The sequence below is a fragment of the Coptis chinensis genome, chromosome 7 (genome assembly GCF_015680905.1).
Source record: "Coptis chinensis isolate HL-2020 chromosome 7, ASM1568090v1, whole genome shotgun sequence".
NCBI classification, from domain to species: Eukaryota; Viridiplantae; Streptophyta; class Magnoliopsida; order Ranunculales; family Ranunculaceae; genus Coptis; species Coptis chinensis.
This window is the reverse complement of record NC_141462.1, coordinates 49,451,166-49,468,009: the sequence shown is the minus strand read 5'-3', so window position 1 is coordinate 49,468,009 and position 16,844 is coordinate 49,451,166.

The window sequence follows — 16,844 nt, the reverse complement described above, 5'->3', positions numbered from 1 at the left end:
ATAAAGCAGAAGTCAAAGATGAAGACTTGGGGACGCTGTTAGGGACCATGGATATGGCTTGTTGTTTGGTAAGCTCTTCATCTGATATGGTTTCCTGTTGTTTGATAGGCGACTCTAACCTTGGTATTCTACTTGTAGTTCCTTGCTGGGTATGATAAGATGAAAAGTACTATTCAACACGCTGACAACGATGACAGTGCTAAAGTCGAGCTGGGATGCATGCGAGTTGCGTGGGGGGCTGACAAGAAAAAATTGCAAGCGATGACGAAAAAGTATTGGGACGTTGCTGATGAGAGGTCGGTGTCGGTTAGCTCAATGAAAGACTTGCAAGAAAAGCTGGCTGATGTGACGGAGTACGCCAAGCATTGCCAGGGTGTTGCACGCAAGGCGCAAGGTGCATACGACCGGGCATGTGGCGAATATGCCGAGCTGGAAGATAAGTACTTGATAAGCACCCAAAACTGTAATATTAAACCCCATTGAGACATATAAATTTGGTTAATTGTGTGTTTAATAATCATGAAATAAGTATATTTTCGTACTTTTGCAGGTCTTCGCAGTAAACATGAAAATATTGGTTAAACTTGCGTTAAAGCACGGGAAACGATGTATATATGAATTTTTCCAAATTAGCCATGTGAAGCCCAACAAATCTGCATAGAAGCATCAAACTTCTGAAGCTCTCACCTCTTGAACCAGGACTCCGAATGCGACAAGTGAGCTGCTCAGACAATCAGGGCGATAAACTCTACTCATAGGCGGGAAGTTGTAAAACTGCCAAAAGACCGGACCGCCACTGGACTGCACGTGGACCCACTATGCGGGCCTGCAAGATTTGATGAGTCATCATACAAGTCAAGACAAAGGTGCAAATAATTGGTGCAAAAGTGACACCTTGCATGTAGTTAATAAAGTTAGATGAGATTAGGTGTTAATAGTGAAAAAAAATAGGTGTCACTTTGTTGTGGATTGTGTGGTTAAGAAGAAAGTAAATGTGGTTTGGTGTTTCACGTGGGAGGAAATGAGATTTCTCTCAAATGAAGAAGAAAAACAAAACAAGGGGGGACACTCCATTTACTCCCTTGACTTCTTTTTCTTTACCATGCATTATTTTAGTTCCTTAGTCTTAGTTTTTATTTAGTTTTTAGTTTTGAACAAAAAGCTTGTAATAGTTTTAATGGAGGAAACTTTGTGTTCCTCTTGAAAATAAATCTCACTTATTCATGCAAGTGAGTCCATATATATATAGTTTCTTTTTCTTCTTGTTCTCCCTATCTCTTTTTACATTTATATTCCACACTTGTCATATTTTTCTCCCAAGGAACATGAGCTAAACCTTCCTTTGTGGGGAGTTAATGATGCTCATGTGAGGGATAACCTTTGTATTTGATTTCAGTAAGTTGTTTAGGAAGAACAACTAGACCTACATCCTATCCCAAAATGGTAGTTGGTGTAGAGTCTAGTTAGGAATCAAAGTGATGAGCTTAGAGATAAGTCATTGCTTTGGTTCTACATGCTATCATGTATGATTTTAGAGATGAGTCATATACGTTAGGGATCAAGTTAATTTTTATTAGGACTTGTCTAAGAGTCCTAGGAATATTAAGATGCACTTACTAAAAATCAAATAATAGAGGTTATTTTCACATGAGAAAAAGTTAACTCTCCACTTTTGTCTTAGTAAATTTTTATTCTTGTTTTAGTTGCATGTTACGTAACTTAAGTTTGTTTTATTTTGTGCATTAAAAGAAACCAAGTATGTAGTTAGTATTAATGAAATCTTAACTAAACTTACTCACTAGTTTCCAAAGAGTAAAACCAAGTTGCAAGTGGTCATAGAATTTAGGTTGGTTCAAATCCCTACTCAAAAACTATACGCACACGAAGATCGTGAGTAAAGAAAATTCTTTGTTTTCGCAATTTGTCCAAGGAAGAGATTCAAATCTCTAACATAGCAAAAGGTGAATATCAAAATGGCGTCGTTGCCATTCTAAAGACCAAGTACTTGTGCTACAGACTGGAAATTGCTCCAAGGGGAACGCCCACTCTCATCCTTCCTTCATTTTTGCTTATTTCTTACGTTTTTGTTTTTTTTTCAACATTTTTGCCTCGCAAAAGACCTGATCACTAACGGATTTTTTGTGGTACTTCCAGGAACAAAAAGTTAAGACAGGGAAAGTAAACTACACAAGAATCTAAGGTTTCTATGAAAATTTTAGCTCATTGTGGGAGAATCCTTCCTCAGGCGTCTGTGATCTTGGACTCGTCGCCTCTGCAAGTGGAGCCGCCCGGGTGTCTTTTTCTCTTTGTCTTTGCTCTGTTCTAGTTCTAGCATCCACTGATATATCTTGATCCATATCTAGCCTAACTCTCTGGAACTGTAACAGAAAATTCAAATATCTTCTGGGATTAATTATGTCGACGGATTGAAACAGTTGTTTCATTTTTTTGGCGGACTAGCGGGACGTTACAGGTTCCAAATTTTTACTGTTTTTGCATGAATGTCATGTACGTAGTTATTATGTACTAGTTTAAGGATTATTATTTACGTATTAGGCTAGAAATATGCATGAATCATGTTAATATCGCCAAGATATATATATATATATATATATATATATATATATATATATATATATATATATATATATATATATATATATATATATATGCAATTAAGTGGGTATGAATTGCATATTAATGTATATATACATACAAATGGTACTGTTTTGCATGGTTATCTCTATCTATACGTATAAGTGTCTATTGTTGTATGTTTAGTATTTCTCTACGTATAAGTATACAGTCTTATTTAATAAATCGATTTTGTCAAGAAAGAAAACATTCCAACGAGGGTTAAAATCTGAGTTGGGTAAGTTGTTTCTAAACCCTATGGGGTGAAGCTGCTCTCTATATGACACTCACAATCTCAATGAGTATTGACGAAATAGAATTATTATGCAATACAAGAGTCGTATTTTAGTTTAGGTATAATACGTTGCATGTTTAGTAAACATTTTTGCATTGTCGTATCTATCCACGTACGTATAATATTTTCGCATGCTAATGTATCTAGATACGTATGAGTGATTCAAATTTGCCAGTAACTATAGATATCCGTCTACATAATATATATTTACAAATTAGCGTACATATACGTATTACTGATGTATATTTGCCTGTACATATCGAAGTATTTATCGATGATACATCCTTGCCTATTCGTATTGCTATACGTATGAGTAGAATATCTTCACATGCTACTGCATCTAGTATTGTATGAGTAGGTCGTATTTGCATGCTTGTACTTTCACCCTTGCATAAATCTTTTAAAAAAAAAAAGACCTTGCATAAATTTTAATTCCATAAATCTTAATCATATTCCAATGGTGTCTAGGAAACTTGAAAGATTAAGGTTACTTAATTAGAACCGTGCTTGCACGGAAAGCCTCCCTCATATCTCTCTTGTAACCTGGCCGTTGGTTTATGCACACGTATTCCTCGCTTCACTGCTACATTAGCAACAGCTTAGGCCTACATTGTTCAACTCCAATACTTCAAGAGAATCATAAAACTCAAGTAATTATAAGTTCCTTCTGTAAATTAGATCTAATTTAAAGCTTGCATGAGATTACGGTCTGGTTCCACTAAAGAATTTGAACATACCTATCGTCAAAAAAAATACGATCGGCAATTGCGTAAGTTCTTACCTAAAACTTGTTCTTCTTCTGTTAATTACCTTCATCAAGATCCTTCGTCGCCATTAACTTCTGTCGTTATGGCCGACGATCCTTCACCAGCTGAGAAGCCCCTGTCGGGACTTCTATACTGCATTACAGGAAAGACCTTCTTCCTGCATCAAACTTGAGGACATTGTCTGTGATTTTCGAATTCCGCCAAACGTTTTTAGTTTGTTACCTGTGTATCATGGTTTGGATTACAAAAAACCGTACAATCATCTTCGTAGGCTTCAACAAGTGGCCACAACTTTTCACCATCCAGCTGTCTCTAAGGAACAACTCTTGTTGCGGCTGTTTCCATTCACTTTAGCGGAAAAAACATCAATTTGGCTAGCAGGACAACAGCCACAATCCATAGATACATGGAATAAACTTGTTCAAGCTTTCATGCTTCAATTTTACACTCAAAAGAAAACTACTGAAATGCTTCAGAAAATTCAATTCTTTCGTCAAAATCCTCATGAATCCTTTACGGTAGCATGGAGTCGCTTTACTGATCTTCTTTTAGAATGTTCTTATCACCAACTAGACAAAGCTGTCCTTGTTCGTTCATTCTTTAATGGACTTTCTGATCATCAAAAAGAAACTCTTGATATAATGAATGGCGGTTGCTTCATGGACAAAGGAGCTACTGAAGCATATACTTTTCTTGAAAAACAAGCAAAAAAAGGTACACACTGGGGTAACACTGAGTCATCTAGGTCATCAAATGATACTGTTACAAAAGCTATATCTATTTTTGAGGTAAAACCAGATCCCAAAATAAAAAAATTGATAGAATCCCTAACTAAAAAAGTAGATGCCCTTGTAGTTCAAGTAAACGATCAACTACCAAAACAGGTCATGAACGTTGACACCACCCCATGTGTTCTTTGTCTTAGTCCTGACCATCCTGATGCGTATTGTCCCTTGTTATATGCTTCCCCTACTTAACCAATGGAGGAGGCATGTGCATTCAACATTCCTAATGTACCTTGGAGACAACATCCGAATTTCGCATGGCTCCTCCAGGTTTTGCTAATCCACCAGTTCGACCAACCAACAACTTTATTCCTTACCGCCAAGGAAATAATCAGCAATACCAACAAAGTCAGAATCAATTTTAAAATACTTCTGATGCTAACTATCAAACCAACCGCAGCCTTGTTCCAGCCAATCCAAATCCCAACTATAATCAACAACTTCTCAGCAATAATCATGATCTAGTACCTGTGTCACTCGTTACGGATAGGACAAACGAGACTTTCTTAGCTTACATGAACCAACAATCTCAAATTTTAACGTCTATCTAACAATCTCTTCAACAATTGGCGCAAGAAAAAAGTTAGAAAGGCATGTTTCCTGGACAAGCAGTTCCAAACCCTAAGCCAGCAAACACGACCTTTGAACTCACCAATGCACCTAGTACAAGTACTCCCAACCAAGGTGAGGTGCACACAATCACTACTCTTTGATCTAGAAAAACTGTAGACAATCACATACATATGCCGGATGATCAACCAAAGGAATCCAATGGTTCCAATGGATCTATTTCCCATAATGAACCTACAGAGGATTCACCAAATCCAACAAAGTCAACATCTCAGAATTTAGGAAACAAGCCAGTGGACCCCTTTGCTAAATTCCGCCCTAAGGCACCGTTTCCTGCATGCTTGGCAAAGAATAAACCTGATAAGAATTTTGATGAAATTCAAGAGACTTTTCAGAATTTGACAATCAACTTACCTTTTCTCGATGCCTTAAAGCTATTGCCAAAATATGCAAAATTTCTGAAAGATATGTGCACCACAAAAAAGAGAACTAATGTTCCTCAACAAGCGTTCCTCACCGAACAGTTTCCATCCATCACCGAACACAATGGTATAGTCAAATACAAGGACCTTGGTAGACCAACGGTTCCATGCACCTTAGGTGACAAATATACGGCTACTACGCTACTAGACCTAGGAACTAGTGTGAACTTACTTCCATATTACTTATTTAAACAACTAGGTCTTCATGAGCTGAAACCTACCACCATGACTCTACAGTTAGCCGATCGTTCCATTAAGTATCAAAAAGGAATTGTGGAAAACGTCCTTGTAAAAGTCCAAGACTTTTTCTATCCTGTAGACTTTGTTATTTTGGATACAGATGTTGCCTGTGATTCCATTCCTATCATCTTAGGTCGTCCGTTCCTAGCAACTGCTAATGCTCTTATTAACTGTAGGGATGGTTCCATGACCATGTCCTTCGGAAATCTTTCGGTCGAGATAAATGTGTTCAAGATGATGAAACAAATTCCAGAGCCTGACATTGATGGTGAGGTGAATAGGGTTGACAACATTGTGCAAGAGTATTTAACAAACTCTTTTCCTGAAGATGAAGTATACCAATTTCTTTCCTTTAGCAATTCTGAATTTGAGGACGATGATTATACACAAAAAGTAAACAAGTTATTAAAGCCGTAGGGTCAATACCATTATTTGACCCTACGACCGTGATGTCCAGTGACTTGGATGAACATCAATCTGTTTACTCTATGGAAGACGACTTTCCTCAAGAATCTTTAATACCCACTCCACCCGCCACTGACTTAAAGCCTATTCCTTCAGAATTAAAATACGTACATCTTGATCCAGATGGTAGTCATCCAATTATTATATCATCTCAATTGACTGACGATCAAGAATCTCATTTAATAGATGTCATTCAACAACACCGTTCTGCTATTGGATGGTCCCTCGATGACATTAAGGGCATTGACCCTAGTGTATGCACCCATCGCATACATCTTGAAGAAAATGTTAAGACATCGTGTGAACCGCAGCGTCGTCTAAACCCAACCATGAAAGATGTGGTACGGGAGGAAGTTTTAAGATTACTCGATGCGGGTATTATTTACCCTATCTCCTATAGTGTTTGGGTGAGTCCAGTACACGTTGTTCCAAAGAAATCTGGCATTGCAGTTGTATGCAATGATAAAGATGAATGCATCTCCGCTTGTATTCTAGTGAAATGGCGAATATGCATTGACTATCGCAAACTTAATGCAGTCACTTGTAAGGATCACTTTCCACTGCCCTTCATCGATCAGATGCTTGAACGGTTAGCCGGCCATGCATATTACTATTTTCTTGATGGTTATTCAGGATATTTTCAGATAGTCATAGATCCTGCTAATCAAGAAAAGACTACGTTCACCTGTCCTTTTGGTACATTTGCATATAAACGAATGCCTTTCGGCCTTTGCAATGCACCTGGTACTTTCCAACGCTGCATGCTTCACATTTTTAGTGATATGGTTGAACATTTTATGGAAGTATTCATGGACGACTTCTCAATATATGGAGATTCTTTCGATAGCTGTCTATCAAATCTTGAAAAGGTCTTTACACGTTGTGAAGAGAAAAACCTTGTTCTTAATTGGGAAAAATGCCATTTCATGGTTACAAAAGGAATAGTTTTAGGACATATCGTTTCAAAAGACGGAATCGAAGTCGACAAAGCTAAGATAGAAAAAATTGCTTCACTTCCTATACCAAAAATAGTTCGTGACATTCGCGCATTTTTAGGACACGCAGGTTTCTATAGGAGATTTATTCAAGATTTCTCAAAGGTTGCTCGACCTTTAACCAATCTCTTGCTTAAAGATGCCGTTTTTTACTTCAGTTTCAATTGCACACAAGCTTTTGAGACTTTAAAATCCGCCTTAACTACCGCTCCCATAATTCAACCACCTGATTGGTCTAAACCTTTTGAATTAATGTGTGACGCGAGTGACTATGCTATTGGAGCTGTACTAGGGCAACGCCAAGAAGATAAGCCAATTGTCATTTACTATGCGAGTAAAACCCTTAATGAAGCTCAACGTAACTATACCACAACTGAGAAAGAGTTTCTTGCTGTTGTATATGTCTTGAATAAGTTTCGTCCTTACCTAGTGGGTTCTTCTACAATTGTCTACACTGACCATACGGCGTTTCGTTGCCTATTAGCGAAAAAAGATGCAAAATAGAGGTTAATCCGATGGATTCTCCTTCTGCAAGAATTTACTCTAGAAATTAGAGATAAAAAAGGTTGCGAAAATGTGGTTGCAGACCATTTTTCAAGACTTGTCAATGATGTTGATACTGATACCGAACCTATCTATGATTCCTTTCCGGATGAAAACTTATATTCCATTTTTTCGTCTCCTTGGTACGCTGACATAGTAAATTACTTAGTTACCGAGTAAGTCCCTTCATCTTGGTCTCGTAATGACCGAAAAAAGTTCTTATCCACTGTGAAATTTTATTTCTAGGATGATCCCTACCTCTTCAAGTATTGTTCCGACCAACTAATCCGTCGTTGCATTCCCGACTGGGAACACAATGACGTGTTATCCTTCTGCCATGAACAATCCTGTGGTGGTCATTTTAGTGGTAAGAAAACAGTGGCCAAGGTTCTACAATGTGGATTTTATTGGCCAACATTGTTTAGAGATGCACATGAGCATTACAAAGCATGCAACCGCTGCCAACAGCTAGGACGCATTACTCAACGCAATATGATGACCTTAAATCCTATTTTAATTGTGGAAATCTTTGATGTATGGGGTATCGACTTCATGGGTCCCTTTCCAAATTCTCATGGTTTCCTTTACATACTGGTAGCAGTTGACTACGTGTCAAAATAGATTTAGGCATTGGCATGTCGTGCTAATGATCACAAAACGGTCGTTTTATTCGTAAAGGAAAATATTTTCTCTCGATTTGGCATTCCAAAAGCTATAATTAGTGATGGGGGAAAACATTTCTGTAATAAATTTTTTGAATCATTAGTAAAGAAATATGGAGTCACGCACAAAGTGGCAACTCCGTATCATCCTCAAACCAGTGGCCAAGTATAAGTCTCTAATAGAAAGATCAAATCCATTTTGGAAAAAACTGTTAATCCATCTAGAAAAGATTGGTCTCTACGATTATCTGATGCCTTGTGGGCATACAGAATAGCTTTTAAGACACCTATCGGGATGTCTCCTTATCGCCTCGTTTTTGGAAAACCTTGTCACCTGCCGGTTGAACTTGAGCATTGTGCTCTGTGGGCCATCAAAAGCCTCAATTATAATACTAATGCGGTAGGCGCAAAGAGAAAATTGTAGTTAAATGAGCTTGAGGAAATTCGGAGTGATGCCTATGATCTCTCAAAATCTTATAAAGCCAACATGAAAAGAGTGCATGACAAACACATATTGAGAAAAGATTTCAAAGTTGGTCAAAAAGTTTTGTTGTACAACTCAAGATTACACATTTTTCTAGGAAAATTAAAAACTCGATGGTCTGGTCCTTTCATTGTCTCTACTGCCACCCCTTATGGGGCTATATCTTTGAAAAACGTAAATGATGATAGCGAATTTAAAGTAAATGGCCAACGCGTTAAACATTATCATGAGTTGCGCTCTCCAGATGTCAAAGAGACTCTTCTCAAAGATCCAGTCTACACAGACTAATAGATTCACTGATGTACTTCTTTCCATGTGATATAAACAGGGAAAGTACGCCATTAGGGTAGCCGGGCCCTTTTCTATTTTCTTTTCTAAAAATCCCTAGAGTGTGTGGTTGCAAGCCCTGGAACCTTAGTCCATAAAAACTCTACTTCAGAACTGAGTATAAATGTCTTCTGTTAATCGAGCAAACGTGCCTTCTGGTAAACAATAGGTACCAAAAATTTCAACTCCCTCCTTATCTTCCCTTTTCTATTCTCTTCCTCGCGAACTTTAGCTAATCATTTGGTGTAAATCTCACCCATCTTGAATAGGTAATGGTTGTGTACTTTTGCTCGAAAGCGACATGCGAAAAGGATGGGGTGGTGTATGAATTGTCAAACACCTTTCTGTCCAGGTCTTGATCTACTATCCGATATGAGCCGGTATAAGGAATATTATTGTCTGACACCAGCTCAGCAGGATAAACTTTGTCGTCGTCCTGTTGCTCCCACAGGTTGGGATTCGTCTTGAGGATCTGACGTTAAAAGACTCACATTCGTCTTGAGTATCTGACGTTAAAAGACTCACCTTCGTCTTGAGGATCTGACGTTAAAAGACTCAACATGTATATACTCCTGTCTTTTATTTTCACCTTTGCACTAAGTGTTGTGCACAAGGAGAGTCGTGATAGGCAACATCGGATGGTCCCTCGTTCGCACGGGCAATGGATTTCACCAGGCGAACCCCGAATAGTTTCTATTTGATGACAGTTCGGGGCGGTTTGAAGCTATACCATATGTACTAAGGGTAATATTATTATTAGACCATTGCACACTGGTCAGGGATGGTACTGTCCTGAACCCTATACCCCCAAAACATAAAGGTTAAGCCACAGTCTGGCTGGATTGGGCTCACCCCAGAGCCGACATGACAGTTGCCTGATTTTACAGTAATGATTTTCTTCTTGAAGTCCGGAGTTGTTGACACGTTCATCTCCCCTTGTACATTTGTATATAAAATTTGTAAATAAATAAAGACTTTTAAAAAAAAATAAAATAAAAATGGGGCGTTGCATTCTGTTTTTACAAAATTCAACCCCCCCAAATAAAAATAAAAAGTTTTGAATGTGCTTTTGTCATATTCCAGTGGATGGCATTTTTACTGCCGATCATTTTGATATCTCATTCCTTAAATTTGGAGTTAAAACAAATCGAAATTCTACGTTTGAAATTTCGAGCCATTTCGGGACATATGGGTAATTTCCGGTTTTAATATCGGCTTGGGCCAAAAATTTGACCTGACCCAAAATCACGCGTCCGGTCACAAAAACCCACACGCGGGGCATACCACGTGTCAACCTCCCTTATTTCTTCCCCCCTAGATTACAGATCTTGGTCCCCCTCACACTCAACTCGCGAACGCGGCTTCATAAGCCTGATTTGGACCCGCGCACGCGGGATAAACACCACCAATTCGAACCCCCTTGCTCCAGTAGCATCTCTTCCATCACTCCAACCAATTTCCACCCTCAGAATAATATCTCGACCTCTCTATGGCAACACGTCGATGAATCACAGTTGAGAGGAATTTTAAAAATCTATTCGATTTGGGCATGTTTCATCCCTTTTTCGACGAAGAAATTGCAAATAGGGAGTGGGAGTATCTGTTGCATAAAGTGCCAGCTAATTACTCGGAAGATTTAGTTTTAAAATTTTACAACAATGGTGGTTTCCGGGGTGATGAATTTTGGATTACGGCGGATGGGATGGAACGTGAACTAACGCTGGAGTTAATATCGAATACAGCACAGATTCTGATAAACTCAGATAGTCCGACCTTGTTGTTATCAGAGTATCTGACTACAATGGACTTAATGTTTGACACGCTTCTCGAGGGAGAGTACAATAATGGATCTAGCTGCGTGTACCAACACTCGCTCAGACGAAACCAACTAGCCATCACTCAGTGGCTGGCTTACAACATCATTGGAACTTCAAAGACGTCTGACGTGAACAAGACATTCTTGCACCTGCTGTGGATCCTCCAAGAGAAGAAGGATACCTTCTGTATGGTCCATTTCCTAGGCCATGTTCTTACGACTGCGTCAAACAGGTCAGCTCCTCTTGTTGTACTTGTTACTCAGCTTATACTTAACTTAGGATTCCAGTCTGCTACTCCTTTCATTCCAACAAGGACTTTCGAGAATTTTGGAATTTTCAAGACTTGTGTTATGGACCACTAGGACCCAGTAGCTAGAGATGATATTGAGCATGATAACGTACCTCCTCCTCCTCCTTCACCACCCAACTGTTTTAATGAGGATATCATGCGCCGAATTAGCACTCCCATGGAAGCTTTGAGACACATGAACACTAGCATGCGCAAGATGTTTCTTTGTCAGGAAAAGATGCTTACTTCCCAAAATGACTTCCAGCAAGAAATGCGTAATCGCCAAGGCCGTTTCCAGAGAATGATGATGGCAAATCAGCAGCAATTCCAAGATCAACTGCTATTCTGATCTTTAGGCCACATTCCGGACCGGTCAACTCGACGGGAGTTAATTCAGTGGCCGGCCAAGTAGAAACCCTGGTTCATCTTCTGCTAACCTTGAGGAGTCCCAGTAGCTGTTTATTTCCCTTGGTTTAGAAATGACTATGTCATTTATTTCCCTTATGCACTGCATTTTTATTTTTCTAGTGATAAAAAAAAAATTATATATCATTTGATTTCTCGTAATTTTGAATCTCCAGACGGTTTGAATGAGAAATTATTTATGTTATACAATTATTGTACTTCGTAATATATTAGTTTGTTCCTGGATGCACTGGGCCTACTCTCTAAGCCCAACGGTCAAAACCCAACGGACTGATCCAAAGGGTCAGATGCCCAACGGTCAGATTTTCCATTATAAATCCAACTCTCCTCTTCCACTTTCACTCATCCCCTTCTCTGACTCTTCACAAATTCCTCTTCACAAATTCTCATTTTCTTCAACATAATGAATCAACTTGAGTGATGGGACAAGGAGCAACGCGAATGGGTTATCACAGTATTCGTGATAACAGTGTTTATCATTGTTCTACTGTCGCTCATGCATAACATGATCCAAAATATTTAGATCTATGTAACCGACATCTCTCTTTCCCCTATATCATTTTGTATATTAGTATGGTGTGTTAAATAATTCTCACACATTTGTACAGTTTACGTATTAAATGGAGAAGTTCTCTATTTTATATTTATGTGTATTAGTTGCGTTTTTTTTAAATTTCTTTTTCCTTTATATATATATATAAACCAACAACAACGATCAAAACCATACCAACAAAGAAAAATCAATAACTTACCAAACTAATTCAATCTCAAATCATGATGTTCAGAGAAGATCGCGCACGCTACACAATACGCATAACACTTGTCACAAAAGCAGCTCGATTATTCTATCCATATTCTATTACTGAGGTATGATCATAAATTTTGAAATTATGTGTAGGTCTAACTGTCCTGTGAAACCTTCCCCCATACTTTCTAACATTTTAACATCTCATTAATTGTTTTTGGAAATCTGACATGAAAAGACTTACTATGGATACCCATTGTTGCTGTTCATAAAGGTAGGTGTCACAACAACACATGAGTCACTTGTGTTTTCATATATTAATTCTGGATTTAACTACACTTGGAATCCGAATCGGTACAGACTCATAGATTGGCTATAAATATCTTCTTTTCAGCCATTCTCATTTCAAGCATTCTTCACTATCCTTCTCTCCGTAATACTTCCAAATGGATCAACCAAGAAAAATAATGCCTGAGAAAGACTACCTAAATTTTTTTGAAGATGGCCGGTTTTCTCCTTATTTTGACACCGAAATTGTACGTCGAGGATGGATGCCTCTTCTATATCATTCAGCAGCTGGTTATTCCCGAGAATTGGTTTTGATGTTCTACCAATTTAGCGGACCTGAAAATGGAAAATTCTACTTCAATGCCTATGGACGACGATTGGAATTGACTAGGAAAATTATCTCCGACATACTTCAAATCCCAATGAATACCCAGGAGTTCCTTTTTCCAGAGTCATCATTTGATTCCGTCAAAACTTTACTACGAGCTACCGTATCTCATGGGGAAGTCGGAAATAGACATCACGTTGTTCTTCAACTCTCTTTGAAACCGAATCAACGAGTTGTGCTCCACTGGTTGGGACACAATGTGGTAGGTACATCACACCAATCAGAAGTCACAAAGTCTCAACTTCACCTACTTTGGATTTTGCAGACTCAAAGGGATAAATTTTGTCTAATCCAACACCTCTGGAACGCGATCACCAGGAAAACAAGAAGGTCAACACCTTTACCTACTTTAGTCACGCAAATTATGATACGTTGGGGTTATCCAGTAATTTCTCCAGAGACACCCCTTCAAAGAGCAAATATTAGTGTACTCCAAACAGACTACTCTGTTGGTTTCTGGACTCATGATACTCTGACAGATGAACAGAACGACTCAAACTCTAAACATTTCTTTGATGAAAATGCCATGCTAAACATTTTTAATCCCATGGAAGGCATTCAATTTCTTCATCAAGGCATGCGGGAACTACACGCTCGTCAGAATATCATCATTACAACTCTTCAGGATTTTCAAGAACGTCAAGCAACGTATGATGTTGAACAGGAGGAAATCTTGGAAAATCATTCTCAGTCCTTGCAAAATCACGCTATCCTAATGGAGAATCAAACTACACTCTCTGCCAGCCAAGGGGACATTCAGATGCAGCTCCGCCAACAAATAGAAGAACTAAACAGTGTGGTGCACGATTTGTGTCTCCAGAATCATCATAATAATCCATGATTTTCTTATTAAATAAAAATAGAATAATAATACTAAGTCAATAAATAAATAATCGTATATATTATTACGTTTTTTGTCGTATTATGAATTTTGTTGCTATCTTTGTGTATTCTTTTGAAATGCTTACTAGAATTGTCATCATTTATGTTGTGACTAAAATAATTTTAACATGTGATTTTCAATGTCATTACAGGAGGGTCTATTTTCTTCCATACTCATTTATCCATCCAGTTTGCCTTTATCCTTGTCATTTCTTTACTTCACCCACCATGGCATCTTCATCAAACATGACACCTCCAAAACTCATTCCTGAGCAATCCTTTCAGTCTATGATGGATTCCAATACTTATGGCCATCTCTTCCGTGACTACATCACTAACATTGGGTGGTCTTCCCTAGTTCTTCAACATGATCAAACTTATTCTCCGAGTTTGGCCGCATACTTTTATGCTAATATGGAGGACACACCAGAATTCAATCATGCGCATGGTTTCTATTTAGACGGGTTCACAATCCTAGTTGGTGACACACATCATATTTTTCTGAACAACAACTTGCCCTAACTTTGGATCTTCCATATCACGAACCGGCCGCATCATGGCATTACATCCATCATAATTCTTACCGTTCCTTTCAGTGGCAAGTTTTTCGCGAAACTTAAGGTGATGGTCTTGAGATTAAACGAGAAGGAGATGGCCATGTGCCATGGTGCGACATCACCATTCCCTTAGCAAGCATGACCATGAACATGGGGACTGCGATGTTGTTTATACTCCTGAACATCATGGGAGATTGGCATTTTTCTAGTGCCAATGAGGCTGCCTGTGTAGTATTCAGTGCACTGGCTCAAGGTCATACATTATTTAACATCTTAGGTTGTGTTATCTCCAATCTGAAACGAGCTCGCACTTTTCAGGATCAGTATATATTTTTACCTGTAACCGCTTGCCAAATCATGAAGACACATTTCCCACAGTTTGCAGCTACTTTTCATGATCATCAAGGTAGATTCTATGTGCCCAAAGAAACAAAATCATTCGCTCATTAAGGTTTAGGCAATGGAAACGTCCCCTCGGTTTTGAGGCATGTTATGTTGTTGTTACCCGAAGGATGAAAATATCAAGAAACATTTGAACAAATCCGGAGACAAAGAATGGGCAGAAATTTGGCAGACTATTATCTTTTGGCGTGATGCTAAGGAAATGCATTTTCTTATTGAGGACGCCAGACCAACACATCCTGCTGGATGGTAAATTTGAGCATGACATTGTACATATATCTAGCTAAAAAGTTATGTTTCGTGTGCTATTGTTTTTCATTATTTCTTTCTGTATAATATATTATGTTCTCCAACATTTGTGTTCTAGCAATCCAGACCTAATTTTGCTCACGGTTCTCAAGTAATTTCTTTTTTTATCTATTGATACTTCGAGGACTAAGCATCATTCTGTTTGGGGGTGTCTTAAACCTGTAGCAAAAATTAGGCAAATTATAGCCTGTATATAGTTTTTATTTTCTTGTTAATAATTACACTTAGTGACAAAGTCTTGGCTCCTTTTCAATGATGCAAATTGTCTAGAAATCTCACATTAGTATCCGAATTAGGATTTGTTTTTAAGAAACTTAAGATAATACGTATGCAATAGTTTATACATCTTTTCATGAACATTCATGTACTGAGTATCATCGATTGTAAATAGCAGTAAGTTTTTGGAACCAACAGTTAGTTACTTAAACGACCAATCCTGTGAGAATCTAATAAAAAAGCCTCGATATGTGTGATATATGAGTAATGACATAGAGGAGTAGTTTTTCCGATTAGAGAAAATCATGTGTCTACTTACTTGATCACCACCCGAACCCTAGGCGAGAATTTAGGCCTTCTTTGGATCGACATAGCTAAAAAATTCTTACCTGTTACAAATTTTACCACTAGTCACTCCACTGAACCTTTCATCAAACCTTTCACTTTCACTAAAAATTCCTTACCCATGTATTAAACCAAATAAAAGAACCTACCTAAGTGATGAGTATGAGAAATAGGATGAAATGTGGAAAAATAAAGAGAAAGACTTGTCCCAAATAAAAATCAGTTACTTGCTCCAGGAAAGAAAACTAGAATCATGTTCTAAAGTCATATATATATATATATATATATATATATATATATATATATATATATATATATAAATCATCAGTATCCAGAGGCTTAAGAACAAGGTTGGAAAACTCAGTTAGAAGAAGGAAAGAAAACAACGGTTTCTCTCGTATAAATATCTTGAAGACCCTATTCTCTCATACTCGTAAATTTTGATTATCCATTTCCAATTTCTTCTACACCATCACCTAGGCCCCACAATACCTAATAAAGACCTTTAACTCAATTAGGAGTAGGAAGGTGTGATAATAAGTAGTAGACGTGATTGATCGACCTCGGCTCCTCTGACTGTCATCGAGATGTGAGGAAACGTGTGCCCACTGCACACTGGAGTTAACGAAACCTGAGTGGTAAAATTTGAAGTGAAATTGTGTTTCGACACATACCTATGAGAACCCATTTAGGTACGCTCTCCAAGGTATCTTGAAACGACCCTACTAGTACATTTCAATGAAAAGTTCACTGCATGAATGATCATATGTAAATGTTTTAATTATTGAATGCATATTAACTTGAGTTTCAAAGAAATAAATCCTCGTTCCCTACTAAGGAGATGTATGGATATCTAAGATTAATTTAGGAAACGAGTTTTTGTCACTGAGTCGTTGTAGTTTAAATGAAGTTTGTGAGTATCTTCTCTGGA